This window comes from Sus scrofa, chromosome 17, assembly GCF_054392235.1.
Source record: "Sus scrofa isolate SSC_HxYL_T2T_F1_AM1 chromosome 17, Sscrofa_HxYL_maternal_Yorkshire_Landrace_v2.0, whole genome shotgun sequence".
Taxonomy (NCBI): domain Eukaryota; kingdom Metazoa; phylum Chordata; class Mammalia; order Artiodactyla; family Suidae; genus Sus; species Sus scrofa.
The window spans coordinates 27,705,193-27,722,986 of record NC_139399.1 but is presented as its reverse complement, the minus strand read 5'-3'; the positions used below and the strand labels follow the sequence as shown (position 1 = coordinate 27,722,986).

The 17,794-nt window shown below is 42.2% G+C and overlaps 1 long non-coding RNA gene across 2 annotated transcripts in view; it reads left to right on the top strand.

Moving 5' to 3' along the window:
- LOC110257380 (uncharacterized) overlaps nt 1–17,794 on the top strand; it is a 287,173-nt gene that overhangs the window by 191,201 nt on the left and 78,178 nt on the right. For both annotated transcript variants that reach the window (XR_014831929.1, XR_014831930.1), the window contains exon 2: nt 15,393–15,497. This is a non-coding gene — a long non-coding RNA (uncharacterized LOC110257380). The remainder of the gene's footprint in view (nt 1–15,392; nt 15,498–17,794) is intronic.

Here is a 17,794-nt window from a genome sequence, read left to right as displayed (position 1 = left end):
GCCATTATGACTTTCTTTGTCTGATTAGGCTTTAGGAAAATTATTGTGTCATCTCTGAGCCTAGACCTCAAGAAGGTCTTGCAGTTCTACTCCTTCTCTTGGACCCTGCCCAGCCACGGAACAAGCCAGGCAAGTTTCAGCTGAAGGATGAGCGACCCCATGGAGGCAAGGCAGCATGGCAAAGTCACACTGAAGAGGGGTGAGGATACAGGGAGGGGTCATGAATTGCAGGTATTTTGTATAATCTTCCACATCTACTGCAGGGTGCTGCTATCCCATACATGTAGGCATTTAGAGCAGGAGCTGCACTGAATAAATACTGAGTAAATATGAGTGAGCGTTACTGCTCCTAAATCAGATGCCATCACATGTAGCTGGACTGCTTCATGCCAGTATGCCCCTTACTCTTAGGAACTGATATTGACAATTCTCACAAGCCCTTGGTTCCATCTGGGGCACACACATGAACTTGAGTGAGAGAAAAGGCAATAAAGCCACAGTGTGTGTTAATATACCGCTAACCATCTTTCTTTCCTTAATGGAAGCGCCACATTTGACAACTCTTCCCACCCACCACCCACCAAAAAGTATATATTGTCTCTTCTATTCTGACTTTGACCAAAGGTTTTGATGGTAAAGATGACTCATACAAGAAGTGCAAGAATGTCTTTTATTGCTTCTCCATTCATTGTCTCGTTCTCATGAAATTGTTGAATGACCCTGGAGAATATAAAACCTGTCAAAGAAATAAGCACTGCATGACATGTGGCAGGGGGTTCCAACTCATCAGGAAAGAACTCAGATCAACTTGTTTCCCTGGAGACAACTCACATCCGGGGCTGTCCTCGTTCCCAGGGACTCATAAAGCCCTATCTCCAGGGCACAGGTGAGGCCTTCACATTCTTTGGGAACAACGGCCCGTTCATTTCCTCCGTGGCTATAAAGTGACTTTATTGGACTTCGGTATCTAAAGGAAACAGGGCTCTGGGTCAGAGGGCGCTTTTAGCAAGTCACAGGCCCCTTTTAGAGCTGAAACCTCAGGGATGTGGGCTAGGGAGGTGCTCTTGAACTCTTTGAAATGTAAGTTAATTTAAAGTTCAAAGGAAGCCTCTTGGCTTGATCATTGTCACTGCGGAGCAGGGGCGAGATGCATTTATATGGTTAAAAATGCTTAGACCGGTTAGCTGTATAGCATCAGCTTTTACTAAGCCATGTTTCCATGTGATTTGGCAACATACATGGGATTGCTCTAGAGGGAAAAGCACTTCAGGAGTTCCCGTCATGGCTCAGTGGTTAACGAATCCGACTAGGAACCATGAGTTTGCGGATTCAATTCCTAGCCTTGCTCAGTGGGTTGAGGATCTGGTGTTGCTGGGGCTGTGGTGTAGGTCATCGGCAACAGCTCCCATTCAACCCTGAGCCCAGGAACCTCCATATGCCGTGGTGTGGCCCTAGAAAAGACAAAAAGACAGAAAAAAAAAGCAGTTCAGACATGGAGGGAAAGAAACTCTTTGCCAACTACAGTGGGATTCATGCACAAGGTGGGGTTTTCTTCAAAGTCCTTCCCCATTATTGACTAACTTCTATACAAATTGAGCAGGTGGGGAGGAGGTCTTAATTCAGAGAGAAAAGCGTCTGTCTATATTAGCAGAGAAGCACATCTTCTGCTCAAAGTATCATTCAGTCTACTGATTAAATGCTGTCTGTACGTCCTGAAGTATAGTCTATGGCAGGCTCTAAAACCAAACAGCTCTCAGTGCAGATAGGTTGGAAAACCTCTCCGTACTACGTTTCAGTTTTGTGTGTTCACAGGACACTGATCTGCTAAAGACTTGGAGAATGATATAGAAACATGTTTAATACCAACCCAGTGTTTCCAGAAGATATAGAACTTTTGTTTCCTCTTATTTTTTAATTTTTAATTTTTAAAAAACTTTTTGGCTATGCCTGAGGCATGCTGAAGTTCCCAGGCCAGGGACTGGACCCACATCACGGCAGTGACCTGAGCCACTGCAGTTGATAATGCCAGATCCTTAACCCACTGCACCACAGGGGAACTCCTTGTTTTTTATGTAAAATAAAACATCTTGAGAGAGGTTAAGTAGATTTTGAGTGAACACTAGAGTATGAGTAAATCAAATTATCGTAACATATTTTCAAGGATGCTGTTTTAGGTGTTTCACACAATTGACATCATTGGAAAATGGTAGACACAATGTTAGGAGACTTTCAGAGCTTCAGACTCTTAGTTATAAGTTGTTTTATAATTTGGTCTTTCTGTTTGAACCTAAACAATGCATTGGAAATAAACTTAAGGAATAAATGTCTGAGACAAATTATTAATAAGACTGAGGTACATATACCTAGCATATGGCATTGCTACAATTAAAGGCACGTAAACTCTGATACTGGAGCCATCATTGGTTCTAGAAATATTTGTGAAGGGTAGGGGGTTCTTCCCCAAGATCTCCTTTGTTCCTTATTCACTTGTCTTATTTTCTCTCTTGCTGGACCCTTGGTTATTCAAACCCTCTACCTTGTCATTCTGCAGCACAGACCTATGCAGTTGACCTGGATGCATACAAAGTTAGGGCTCGAACTCCTTTGCCTGTTGGTCCCTCCCACTCATGCTTCCCAGCTGTTCTTAGCCTTGTGGTCTTGAGGTTGTCGGGACAGATGCTGCTTCTTCCTAAAGCTTGCCACTTACAAAACAAACAAGTAGAAAAACCTAAAGGGAACCACGCATGTGTGTGTGATGTGGTTGAAGAGATTTCAATCTGATGGGGATTCTATGTGTCTTTTAAATTAGAAAAATTAATAGATAAAGGTTCTTTCTTTTTTTTTTAAATCATGTGATCCATGTTGTTGGAGGAGTTTAGAAACAACAAAGTGGTCTTTGGAGGATTAAAGGTTAGTCTTCAACTCTCCCTCCCCTTTTTCATCTACTCCTCTATGTTTTCCCCTTTGGCTTCCTGAGAGAGTATATTGAGAACAACATAGGCCTATTTGTTGCTTGCTAAAGTCTCTGTTGACCTAAATTTTATTTCACATGATTCTGACATTTATTTTCTAGAACAAAAGTCAGGGTCTGCACTTGATTACTCCAATGTGGGTGACGTGAACTGGGAGACCAACTCAACAATGGAAACAAATGCCATTTTTAAATAGTTGGCCATTCTAACTTTTTTTTTTTTTCATTTAAAAAAGTATTTAATAGAAATATCCCTTCAAATTTAGGACCAGGCTTCAACTAGTTTCTCCCCTTCTCATCAAGATGAACAAGCAGAGGAGTTCCCCTGTGGCACAGCAGGTTAAGGATCTTGCATCGTTACTGCTGTGGCACAGGTTTGATACCTGGCCCACAGACTGAGGGTGTGGCCAAAAAAAAAAAAAAAAAAAAAAAACCAAGCAAAGAGCCTGTCATCAACTGTGTGCACATATCTGATATTTTTGCTGGGTTAGTTAATTGAGGCATTTATTGTGCTGTGGAAATGGGCAAGAGACTTGTGTATGTAAAGCTTTTTTCTTTTTTGGGGGGGTGGGGTGGACCTGCAGCATATGGAAATTCCTGAGCTAGTGGTCAGATTAGAGCTTCAGGCCTACACCACAGCTCGTGGCAACCCTGGATCATTAACCCACTAAGTGAGCCTAGGGGTCAAACCTGCATCCTCATGGACACTGTGTCAGGTTTTTAACCCGCCGAGCCATAACGGAAACTCCCTAAAGCCATTTTCTTTTAAGTGAAAAAGAAAGAGTAGTAGTTGGAGGAGTGGTCATATTCAGAGTTCTTGAATTTTATCTCGAACAAAGTGTAAACCCAGAATCATCTCTGCCATGAATTGTGGAAAATCTCATGAGTTTCACCAGCAGCTTGTTTTTTGAAGTGCTCTACAAAAATCATTTTACTTTTTGTTGTGACTTGATGTTCCTTTACTGCTTCATGAGTACTCCCAATACAGGGGGGCTCTGTAGAATGCTTTTTCCCCCTTTTAAATAATCCATTCTAAGTAATTCAGTGATAAACACTTCCATCCAGTGTCATCTCTTCCTCAGTGAGAATCACTTTCATTCCATTGCTGGATCCACTTACTGAGAAGATTAGCTGAGAACTAGGAGAGAGGAGAGAAGGGCCTGGATCTGCTCATCTAATTTGGGAATCTTAAGATAAGGCCCACGCTGACTGAACTCTTGGTTTTGTGTGTGTGTCTGTGTGTGTGTACGAGAGAGATAGAGGGGGTGTGTTTTCATTTGCTTGATTTGCTTTTTAGCTAAAGCTGTTTGACTACTAAGGAACAAATTTAAAACTCAACTCTTCCACTGGTTCAACATAGTTATCTTGAGGCTATACCTTGAGGTTACATTGAATTCTCCAGTGTGTCACCTGCCACAGACCTCTGGTCCCCAAGTTTGCTGATCGTCATAGGACAGGCAATTTGCCCCAGAAGCTTTTCAAGGAAGTTGGGTGGGGGTGAAGTACAACTTTTAAAATTACAGAAAATCCTTGGGAATAATGTAAAATAAGCAAGTGTCCACCACGAGAATTGATAATTCATTCTGCTACTCAAATGGTTAAGCAGACATTTACTGAGAAGCTGTTGTGGGACAGACTCAATTCTAGACAGAAGTTAAAGAAACAGAACTCCAGCCCTCTAGGAGCTGATATCTTAGTGCAGGAGGTGAAAAAAAATGGACAGCTGATAAATTTTTCACATACATAAACTGCACACACACACATACACAGCCCAAGGAAAGTTTAGAAGAGTGATGGAAAAAAAGGACTGTTCTGTATTGGAAAAAATATCCTAGAAAACCATATCTGATAAGATGGCATTTCAAGACATGATTATATGCATTTTGATATAATCTCTTTTTAAGGTATTTAAAAAATTTAAATTCAATAGTAGAGATATAGTGGAGACAGTTCTATATATACACATATATATGTAAAGAATAGATAACAGTGTTTTATGCATATATTTAAAATTTTTGTCTATACACACTATGTTGTTTTCATTGTACTATGTCTTGCTATTTTTTTTTTTTTTGGTCTTTTTAGGGCCATACCTGTGACATATGGAAGTTCTCAGGCTAGGGGTTGAATTGGAGCTGTAGGTAACAGCCTACACCATAGCCACAGCAACACCGGATCGAGTAGCGTCTGTGACCTACACCATAGCTCATGACAATACTGGATCCTTAACCCACTAAGTGAAGCAGGGATCGAACCCATGTCCTCATGGGTACTAGTCAGGTTCATTACCCCTGAGCCATGATGGGAACTTCTATGTCTTGCTTTTTTCATTCAGCCTTAGACTGTCTGTATTTGTCAGTGTGCACCTGCATTGTTATACTTCATTCATAATAACTAATGTATGGTATTCTATGGAATGACACTACACATAATTCATTTCACCATTTCCCCATTGGTGGAACTCTGGGTGTTTTTATTTATTTCTCACTATCACAAGTAATACTTCAACAAGCTTCCTTGAACCTGTCTCTTTATGTACACATGGAGAATCTTCTCTGGGTATCCACTTAGAAGTAGAATTGCTAGTTTATAGGGAGGGGGATTTTTTTTTTTAATGCAGATTGCCAAATTGCATCCCAGATCTCCTGAATCACAATCTCTGAGGGCAGGCCTTAGGCAGCTGTATCTTTTACAAAGCTCTTTGGGAAATTCAGAAACAGTCTTCCAAGGGATTCATATTTAGGAGCTTGTTGCTCTAGCCCATATGAATCCATCCCATGATTGGATTAATAGAAGAAAAAGATGAATAGGCTCTTGCTGGCAATGAGAATAATCTTTGAGTGTCTATTAGGCCCCAGGAGAGAATACTGTTGGTGTTCCCCCAGATACTGGCTTGTGTACCCATCTGCCAGCTGCTGTGAGTGTTGGCTGCTGAGGGCTCACAGCTGCCCTGTCTCTGGAGAACTGCCCTTAGCAGAAACTGCCAGCCTGAAGGTTATGACCCCTTTGCCCCACCTCCAGTAAACTCAGCTAATGACTGGCTGACCGTGGGGTATAAAGAACTAGGGCTCCTGCCTCAATTTTGTGGTTCAATTCATATGTCAGACTTCCCATGGGATCGGGATGAGCTAGATGCCATCACAGCCCATCCCTCTCCCTCTTGCTGCTTCCCTCATTTCTCTTCTCCTGGGGATGTGGCCTTAATATATCAAGTGCACCTCAGGTCCTGCTTTAAGCCATGCTTTTGGGAACTTAAACCAAGCTAACCTTTTGCTCATTTTCCCACTCTCTTATCTTCCCTACTTTCTGTTCTGTTACTTTTGCTTGCCCTTTTTATTTTATTTTATTTTTTGTCTTTTTAGGGCCACACCCATGGCATATAGAAGTTTCCAGGCTAAGGGTAGAATTGGAGCTGTAGCTGCTGGTCTACACCATAGCTCATGGCAATGCCGGATCCTTAACCCACTGAGCGAGGCCAGAGATCAAACCCGCATCCTCATGGATCCTAGTTGGGTTCGTTAGCTTCTAAGTCATGACAGAACTCCTAAAATTTTTTTTTTTTTTTACTTTTTTAAAAATTAAAGTATAGTTGACTTACAGTGTTTCTTCAATTTCCATTGTATGCTGTCCCCTGTGTTATACAGTAGGAGCCCATTGCCCATCCTTTTAAAATGTTACAGTTTGCATCCACCAACTCACCTATGAGGAAAATGTAGAAAATGAAGCAGTAATCTCCATTTTCACTTGCTTTTATCAAATGCACTGAGCTAGCTCATTCTGGGTCTGGGACCTGCAGACACACCACCCTTGAGTTACAACTTCTATCTGCTCGCCTGGTGAGTTCTTGAAGGTCTGAGACCTTGGTTCCATGAGTGGTACTGTTGGCTCCTGTCCCCAGCTCTTTGCTGCTTCCCCTGAGACCTCGGAATCAGGTTTGTCCCACATTCTCAGAATGTGGCAATATGGCAGTCACTTGTGCTGTCAGCAAACTTTTCCTCCTAAACCAATGCATTGCCCACCAGAAACGAAGGAATGTTGCTTTCCCCATCCCCGGTGCTCTGGAAGCACTTCCTCATGGGAAGCACTTCCTCATGGGAATAAATCCACCCCACTTGGGCTTGGAGCTGTGGGGTGAAGCCCACCCCTGACCCCTACCTCCTCTGCAGGCAGAGCTTCCTTGACTTGCCTTTATTTTATAATTATAAAATAGACATGTGAGCCTCGGAGCTCTAAATCAAGCATTCATCTATGCTTTGAAACTACAGCCAGGAAGTAAATCCTCAGGCCCTTTCAGAGCAGCCCTGTTTCAAGGGGAGTGGCAGAAGGGCTGGAAAACCAGCCTCTTCCTCTCAGGAGGCTATGCTGGGCACACACAACTCCAAATCTCCCCCAAACAACAAATCTTGTAACTTCCAAGGATGTGGAGAGAGAAGTCAGGACCTCCTGGGAGACCAGGACCTCCTGGGAGACCAGGGTTTGGTTCCACCCTGAAGAGCTTTGTGTCCAATGAGATGTGTGATGCCTGGGCCTCAAGCTGTTAAAGAGGAAGTTTATCTGATCTGCCTGGCAACTTAGATCTAATCCTCCCAGGGTGGTGTCCCTACAGTTGCCACCTGGGCAACCACCCCAGATTGACAGGCGCAGATGCGCTTTCACAGGTAGAAAGGGATTATCTCAATCCCACTGCTTTTGTTCCTGTCTTTATTCAAAATTTTCCATCACTCAGGGTCTGACAGAGAGAAAGTTAGTTGCAATCCTGCCCCTAAATGCTTGCCTCTAGTAAAGTGTGGATTATTTCAAGCCCCTGTTGTCCTTCCCACTACAATTAACTCCTGAGACCCTGTTACCTAAAGTGCTGCTTGCTACTCTAAAGCGGATACAAGGCAAAGTTGGCAGAAAGGAAAGTTTGTCTTATTTTGGATGCCAGCAGACTCAGGGGGAGGGTGGACTCCTGTCCAAAGGCTGACTCCCTCCACCACCCCCACTCCCCACTCCTGTCCCCTGCCTCTGACAGTCAGTGGACAAGAGCTTAATAGGTGGAGGGAAGGGGCTACATGCAGAAACAGCACAGTCAGGATTTCCTGTTGTGGCTTAGTAGAAATGAACCCAACTAATATCCCTGAAGATTCAGGTTCGATCCCTGCCCCTGCTTGGTGGGTTAAGGATCTGGGGTTACCGTGAGCTGTGGTGCGGGTCACAGAAGTGGCTCTGATCTGGTGTTGCTGTGGCTGTGGTGTAGGCCAGCACCAACTGCTCTGATTCAACCCCTACCCTGGGAACCTCCATATGCTGCAGGTGTGGCCCTAAAAAGAAAAAAACCAAAAACCAGCAGTCAGCTCTGACTGTCATCTTAAGCGGTCTGATCAGTGCCATCTTGATTGAGTACAGTTAATCTTCAGTTCCAGAGTTGATTTGCTCCCATTTCCTGGAGGCCATTTCTTGGACTTGTGGCAGTTTATGCCATGGCTACAGTCTGGTCACAATGTCGTTAACTTCTTCTACCTGATTGGGGTTTCAGTACAAGACAGCTCACAGGATATGGCTCAGAATATAATCTATAGCCCTTGAGGAGGAACTAAAAGGTCCTCAACTTTGCAGAATGACCTCACTATTATTATTTGGTCTCATTGAACAGTTTTCCTTTGCTTCTGTATTTTCTCACTTTTCCAATTAAACTTATTCTTTGACTAAAGTTTTTCTAGAGAAAAAAAGCAGGTGGAGGCCATGGAGGGTGGGGGTAGGACCACAGGACCCTGCTCCATTTCAGCCCCTACAAGGCAAAAGCTGATGGTTCATCCTCCACTAGAATCCAATTTGACTGTGTTTAGAAGTGCAGATCTGACCATGTGATCTTCTGGAATGTGGATTCTTAACTACCCAGCCAAATGAAAAAAAAGTCTGTTTTTATCAGCCAAATTTTACCTCCTCAAATTTAATTTTCTTTTGTGATCTTTCAGTATTTGTTAAAAATTCTGCACAACCAGACCCTCAGTTAGAAGCCTTATGGATCAGGGAGTTCCCTTCATGGCTCAGTGGTTAACAAACCTGCCTAGGATCCATGAGGATGCAGGTTCAATCCATGGCCTCCCTCGGTGGGTTAAGGATCTGGGGTTGCCATGAGCTGTGGTGTAGATCAAAGGCGTGGCTCAGATCTTGAGTTACTGTGGTTGTGGTGGTGATGTAGGCTGGCAGCTGCAGGTCTGTTTCGACCCCTAGCCTGGGAATCTCCATATGCCATGGGTGCAACCCTAAAAAGCAAAAAAAAAAAAAAAAAAAAAGGTTTCTGGATAAACTTGCTAGGCACAAAACCCTTAATATAACATATATGGAATTTGTCTTTTTTTGTTTGTTTGTTTAGGGCCACCTCCTGTGGCATATGGAGGTTCCCAGGCTAGGGGTCCAATCAGAGCTGTAGCCACTGGCCGGTGCCAGAGCCACAGCAACACGGGATCCAAGCCGCGTCTGAGACTGACACAACAGCTCTCACAGCAAAGCTGGATCCTTAACCCACTAAGGCCAGGGATCAAACTGGCAACCTCATGGTTCCTAGTCGGATTCGTTAACCACTGCGCCACGACGGGAACTCCCTGAATTTGTCTTATTTGCTATCTCAGACCTTGAAATGGAAATATATTAGTGCCTCTAAGAGAGGGTCTGGTGTCAAATTCTGGTTTAACTAAAGCAAGACATTCTTGTGTAAAAGAGCCATGAGTTTTCTATCAACCCAACCAAGTTCTTCAGGCATGGGTAACCCTCCTTGCCCCTGGTGTCCTCTTCTTTCCTCACCCATCACTAACACTACCTCTCTGGAAGCAGTAGCCCTCATTCTTTCCCAACCTTGAATGGATTTAAGTCACTGCATGATCTCACCCAGGGGCAACAGCTTTTGAAGCCCAGCATTCACTGGGGAGTGAAAGGCATGGCTGGGAATTATCTATTAGGCATCGAGAAAAAGGTACAGAACACATACGAGAGTAGAATGTTGTCAGAGCCTTTCTGAGCTCCTGGAAATGCATCAGACTCGAAAATAGAAATAAAAGGGAAATCTCTTAAATAGATAGGAATTAGAAGTACCAACCCATGCTTGTCCCATTGTTACTTACGTAGGTCGCTTCTAAGCATTAATGATGAGGTATGTCTTTAACTCACATCATTTTTCAAACAACAATAATAAATAATCATATTGTGATCATACAGTTGAATAGCTTCCTAGCTTTCCAAACACTTTTGATATTGTCACACCAACCCTTTGTGCTACAGAGACATATTATTGAAGGTTTTCATTTTTTATATGTTTAGAAACCCATGGTAGCACAGTGCAAGGAGCATGGCTGACAGACCCCTCTGTTCCCAGGTCATAGTTTAGAGCCCTCTCTGTTACAGCAGACTGATTCTATTTAAACTAATCCTTTACATCAGATTTTATTTTGGAGAGGTTTATGAAAATTCCCATTCCTAACAAACCTGTAGAATACTAGAAGAAGGATTGACATTAAGAAAAATGAAATCCGGGGTTCCCATTGTGGCTCAGCAGGTTAAGAAACTGACGTAGTCTCCACGAGGATCCAGGTTCAATCGCTGGCCTTGCTCAGTGGGCTAAAGATCAGGCATTGCTGTGAGCTGCAGCATAGGTCACAGATGCTGCTTGGATCTTGCCTTGCTATGGCTGTGGCATAGGCTGGCAGCTACAGCTCTGATTTGATCCTTAGCCTGGGAACTTCCCTATGCCACAGGGGTGGCCAGAAAAAACAAAAACAAAATGTATTATTCTCTGTATCTGTGATACACCCATGACTTACTAGCTTCTTTTCCTACTAAATTCATTCAGTACTACCTGCCTAGTGTGGCCATGGGGTCCAGTCTTTAGTCATACCCTCCTTCCAATGACCACTTCTCAACTGACAGATGAGGGCAGAAAATGGACAAGAAGAAATGACTGATCTCTTACAGTCCATCATCAAGATTCTGGGGAGAGACTAGAAGATTATATAAATTTATACTGATTTTAGAGATGTTGGGGTCATCAAGTATATTTCATTTGTCTGAGTTCCTAATTCTTTCCCAGGACCATCTCTGCTCGAACATGCAGACAGATTCAGATATGGGGAAAGCTGCATCAATCAGTCAGTGCCTTTGGGAGTGGACCTGAACTTTCCTCTATCAGATCTAGTTCAGCATCTTAGGAAAGGAACTCCTGTCAAGGTCAGATCACCACACCAGTAGCAATGCCTTCTGCGCTGCTCTCATAGCCTTGAATCCTGCCGTGGTTTTAATGTGTTCTATAACTTGGGCCAGTGTCAGTAGAAAAAGACAGAAAACATGCTTTTTTATTCAGACAACATGGAATAGGAATTTAAACATTTTTGAGTCAACATCAGCCCAGGTTATGTAAAATCGGATGAGTGAGCAAAGCGAGTCTCCCTTCCCCTCCCGTCCCCTGTAAATATTCATTGTTAAAGTAACATCTTCAGTGCAGTGAGGTTTTCCCCTGCTCTTCTGAGTCCAAACCCTCAGTCTTCTTGTCACACTTCAACTCCACTCTTAAATGCTTTACTTCTGGTAGCTGTCCATACGTGAAAATAGATGAGTATAAATACTTTATAAATATATAAATGAACGTAGTGGCTTTTGGACACTCCGACATTAGCTCTGCTGTCCAGTAGTTTAGATAGAGTTAAAAATCCTAATAAAATGCTCAAATATTGCTTTATTTTCTTCCAGAACTAGTGGAGTTTGCTTCTTCCGGGTCTGTGTGGCTTTGCATTCCCAAGAAATCATTTTATTATTTCCCTTTTCTTCTGTAAAATTTTTACAAGGAAAGTGGTATTTCTTCATTCTTGAAATGCTGACAAATGGCGAAAGAAGCTGGATTTTTTTAAAATGTGGAAAAAAATGTGGATGCTGTTCGAGAAGCCAGGAACAAACTAAAGGAACGAGGCAATTATTTCAGCTATTAAGTGGGCACTGGCTCCAGAGAAGCTAGCTGGGCAGCTGGCACTACATGACATCTCCCAGGGCAAATGGTTTGGAAAACGTGATTATTTGACTAAAGAAGCAGTAGGAGAAACACTTGCCAAAAAGGAATTTCAGAAGCTCTGCTTGAACATGAGTTTGAGGAAGGGAAAAATACTTGAGATGGGATTTCTGTTACCATAGCTGACAATGAGCTGGCCAGCTCCCTGCTGGCAGATGGTGCCAGGGTGTTCCGATTGAAGAGGTACACTGGGACAGCTGTGAACTCTTCCCAAAGCTCCATTGTTGCTGAAAAGAAGATGGCAAATATGAGAGCAGTAAGTGACGGTTCCTCTTAGATCAAGAGGACTCCTAGACCAAGGCATTCCTAGTAAAATTGGGTGGTCACACTGCTGACTTTGGCAGAGGTGTAGTTATTTATTGCTGCATAACAAATTACCCCCAAATTAGTGACCTAAAAATTTTTATTATCTTGCAGTTTCTATGAGTCAGAAATCCAGATACAACTTACCCTCTGGTTCAGAGTCTTTCATGGGCTGCAGGTGAAGGCATTCTCTGAGGCTGCCATCAACTCCAGTCTCAACTTGGGGAGAATCTGATTCTGAGGTCACTCACAGGGCCATTGACACAGCAGAGGTCCTTGCTAGGTGTTGCTGGAGTTCTCAGGTCTTTGACACATTGGCCTCTTCAAAGGTCACCCACCCTGTGGAGGGAGGGCTCCAAGACAGGGAGAGGGATGGAGGGAAGTGGGGGAGGGGAAATGGAAGGAATGAAGGAGGGAAGGAGGGAGGAAAGGAGAAAGGAAAGGAAAGGAAGGAAGGAAGGGGGGAGAAGGGAAGGAAAGGGAGAAAGAAGGGAGGGAGGGAACGAAGGAAGGAGGGAGAGAGGGAAGGGGAAAAGGAAAGGAAAAAAGAAAGAGAATGGAAGGAAGGAAAAAAAGAAAGAAAAAGAAAGATAGATGAGGGACAGAAGCCACAGTCCTTTCGTCACCTTATATTGGAGCTGACATCCCACTACTTCTGCTGTATTCTGTTCATTAGAAGTGAGTCAAGGGATTTCCCACTGTGGCTCAGCAATAATGAACCCAACTAGTATCCAGGAGGACACGGGTTCGATCCCTGGCCTTGCTCAGTGGGTTAAAGTTCCTGCATTACTGTAAGCTGTGGTGTAGGTTGCAGATGTGGCTTGGATCTCGAGTTGCTATGGCTGTGGTTTAGACTGGCAGCTGTAGCTCCGATTTGACCCTTAGCCTGGGAACTTCCATATGCCATAGGTGCAGCCTTAAAAAGAAAACAACAACAAAACAAACAAACAAAAAAAAACAAGAAGTGAGTCAAGAAGTCCAGCTCACACTCATGGGGAGGATAGTACATAAGTACATGCAACCAGGAGGCAAGAGTCCTTGATGGCTGTCTTAAAGGTTGCCTACCACAGTTAGTGACCATATATTTCATTTAAATGGATGCTAAGATTCTTTTCCTCCCTTCAGTGCTGTGAAGGTTGTTGACATGATGTGATGCACCTCTTTTGAAAAGAAACTGTGGTCGGTCAAGGGTAACATTGTCTTCCCTCAATGTATCATCTTGGTTGGTGATAAGGAACTGGCTAGCGTGGAGGCCATGGGAGGGTATGTTACTCTTCAGAGAGATGTGTGAGCTTGAATCCTTAGCTCTCGTGGGATTGCCCTCAGCTTATTCGTCTGTAGAATGGGCTTGGCTATGAGAAATTTCCTTGGTAAACTTTGGCTAAATAAGAAGAGATTGGATAGAGTGTAGTGACCTCTAGAAAGAGCGATGTGACTTATGCCTATGCTACGTGCTCTTCACACTGTAATGAAAGATTTGCTATGTGTATGGGTGTCATGTATTGATTCTCAATGTTGACTGTTTCATGAGTCATTTCATAGCCATGGTTAATAGGGACTTAATTTGTAAAAATGACAGATCAAAAGGCAAATTGTTTTCCTAATATACTGGCTCCCTGACAACATTTTACCAGTTGATTAATTCCAAAAAGTGCTATGACCTTGTTCAATTTGGATTAAAGAGCATCATAGAATGTCTGGGTTCATAAGGACCTTTGTGATCAGTTGCCTAAACTCCTTCACTTTATGGAGAAGGAGACAGACCAGAGCTGAGAATGAAAGAAAAAACAAAACAAAACAAAACAAAAAAACAAACAGCTTCACTGTTGGGCTAGTTCCTGGAAATAAAAGAATTAGCTTAAAAGTATCGTTTGAAAAAGATTTTTTCAACCTCTAGGGATTACTTTTTCATATTACAAAGAAAGTAAAGCCATTTTTTTTCTCTCTGCCTCTTTAATTCCTGCAGCATGGTAGAGGCAGCAGTCTAGTAGTCAGAAACACCAAGCTTTCTAAAGGAAGCTAGGGCGTCTGGCAGAGTTTCCAGGTAGAACAATGGGATGGCATGCATATTTTTTAAAGGGAGCTCAACTAGGAAAACATTGGGAAACTTTGGCTAGTTGATTGCCACTTCTTCCAGTCCTAAAGTTCAGAGATTCAGGGAATAGAGAGGGACAAAATGACTCAAGGAAGTGATGTTAGAACAGAGAAAGTACCGAGAAAGGAAAGAGCTGGCCCCTAGCAAAGAGTGGCTGAATTGGTGTCAAGATGGGGCATTGGCAAGCAGAAAGAGAATCTTCAAACAAAGAACACTGAAGCTGGAGGCTTCCATCTGCCTGAGTTCAAAGAAAATTAAGATCCCAACTCAAACTACCTTTTGTGGCATGTCTATTCTCGTCTGCTGGTGTATTTCCAGAACAAAATGTCACTTTAATTCCAAAGTTTACAGCCCAAAGCAGCTTAGTGTGAGGAAAATAACCCAAAATGTATCAGGCTCCAATGTAAAGCCAAACTGAATTGCTTTTGGCCTTGATGTGGAATGGCAAAAAATATCATTGTAGTTAATAAATCTGTTATTTCAATTAATGACTTTGGTGTACCCTTGCCTTTTGAAGTGGGGACAAATTGAAGACTTTTTAAGTGCCTTTCATTTTATATGGATGGATGCCACCCTCTTATAAGCCCAGTGACATTTTTCCAGAAATCTAAAATAATTTTATTTATTTATTTTTTTTTATTTTTTAATTTTTTTGTCTTTTTTTTTTTTTTTTTTTTTTTTTGCTATTTCTTGGGCTGCCCCTGCGGCATGTGGAGGTTTCCCAGGCTAGGGATCGAATCGGAGCCATAGCCACCGGCCTACGCCAGAGCCTCAGCAACGTGAGATCCGAGCCACGTCTGCAACCTACACCACAGCTCACGGCAACGCCGGATCGTTAACCCACTGAGCAAGGGCAGGGACCGAACCCGCAACCTCATGGTTCCTAGTCGGATTCGTTAACCACTGCGCCACGACAGGAACTCCTGAAATAATTTTAATTATATATTGATTTATTTATAGTTCATCTATTCTGATTATCTAAATTCTAGGTGAATGGCTGCAGCATATCAGAACTTTGGCTTAGGAATAGAAGGAGATTTGAACTGATCGTCCCTCTATAAAAATGCATGGGAATACTCGTCTGTGAAGAGAGGGTGAGTTTGAAGCAATTTCTTGTTCTATCTAGAGCTTATCTAAGAGAACAAAGGCAAAGACAAAGTGTGATGAAGGAATAAGTTGTTTAGAATTGAAGGGGAAGGAGCAGAGTGTGGAAGGGAAAACTGGCCTTGAGTGAGAGGTGTTGGATTCTAAGATACTTCCTGTGAAGTCCATGGCCAAGTGCATGGAGACACTTGTCTGTGATGAGAAGGTGAGTTTGAAGCAATTTCTTGTTCTATCTAGAGCTTATCTAAGAGAACAAAGACAAAGTGTGATTAAAGAATAAGTTGCTTAGAATTGAAGGGGAAGGAGCAGAGTGTGGAAGGGAAAACTGGCCTTGAGTGAGAGGTGTTGGATTCTAAGATACTTCTGTGAAATCCATGGCCAAGTCATTCAGTTGATGGCAGGCCGTATCCCTAAGGTTAAGAGGCTGTTAATTAGATTACTCGCCATCGTTTTCTGCAGGTTTACAATATTTTTACAAACTAAAGTGAGTAAACATTGTATATTCATTATAAAAAGTTGTAAAATATAAGAAAAGTACAAAGAGAAAGCAAAAATATCACTAATACAGCAGTTCGGACAGCCCCCCAAAAGTTGGGGATACAGTTTCCATTTTCTGGTCTTTGGCTTTTGGTGTATGTGAGTGTATCTATGCAAGTGTGTGTGTGACACTTCCTAGAAACAAAATTAGGAGAAAGCAGTTTTGTGGTATAACTTGTTTGACTAAATATATATCACAAATAATTTTCATATTTATGCATTATTTTAAAAATTGCTTTAAATTTTTAAAAATATGAATTTATGAGCTTATATTTATGAGTTTACAAATGTGATTTTTTGTAATCTATATGTCTGCATATCTATGTATAATGATTGTATATAATGAGAATACATATTGAATCTATCTATCTATATATATATACATATATATTCATTCTCAGGTTGTTTGTAATTCTCCACAAAATTAATAACACTCCAGTGCCTGTCCTTGCAACTAAATTTCTGTGGATGGTCCAATAATGAGGGGGAAAAAGGAGGAAAAGATGTGCGGGGGATGTGGGTACATCTGTAATATATAGATGCATTTTTTTTTCACAATTGAATCTATTATTCAATTCAGAGTATAGTTGGGCCAGTTCCTGCAGGAACAGCAGTAATAGGAATGATGTGATTTTGTTTAGGTAGTAGAATTAGGAGCACTTCCCCTGAATAGAGCCATGTCACTGGCTGGGTTGGGAAGACCACCTTCCTTTGGAGAAGAAAAAGGACATGTGGAAAGCAGGAAAAGATCCAGATATCTCCTGTTGTAAGAGCCCTGTAGTACCAAAGACCTTATAACTCACCTTGGGAAAGTAATTAGGGAAGAATGTGTAAGAATTAGGAGCTCCTCAGGCAGATTAGAGAGTCAGAGAAACACCAAAGAGAATTGCTACATTTCCAGTTGTACCAAGAAGCAAGGTGCCATCATCTCCCTGACTTTATCTGCTGTCGCTCCTTGCCCTGAACTTTATGGTCTGGTTTTAAACTACCTACATATAACGATCCCTGTCCTCAGTCTCAGGCCATGCCTTTCTTGCGTTGCCTGGCCTGCTCCTTTTCCTTTTTCCTTCTTGAGTCAATCCTACATAACCTTTAAGAACCGACTCAACCTCCATTATTTAAGGAAGCCATGCATAACCTCCCTTATTAAAGTACATCACACTCTTCTAGTTTCCTGTAACCCCCATGTCTGCTTCTGTTTAACCTACCAACCAGATGGTAATGAAATTTACTTTTCACCTATCTTTCTCTTTGAATTAAAGGAGGGATTTAGCCTAATTCATTTTTGTAATTCTAATGTCCTGGGTAATACTTAGAATATTATAGAGATGCATTTAATGGAAGGTCTGCTTCCACAATAAAGCTGAGAACACAAGGACTAGAAAAGAACATAACAGTATCATAACTGAGTCAATTTCAGTTATTCAAATAAGAGAACTACCATAACAGTAGCTGAGGGAGAGCTGCCAGGTGAAGCATATCTGATGGTTGGTGGCTTCCTTCTGTTTTTGTTTCTTTGTTTGTTTTTTAATGTCCCATAGAATAAGTTTGCTTTTTTGGTTAAATTGATCCTGCATTAATTGAATGCCAAGAATAGTGTGTAGTTGACATAGCTGGCCCAGGGCCTTGCAGAACGCAATTTGGTGATAAATGAGGCTTCCTGTCATGACAGAAGCACAAGTGCAATATGGAAAGATCACTTTTCCAAAAAAAGAGCAGTTTTTGAATCCCCTGAAGTGGAACTCAACGT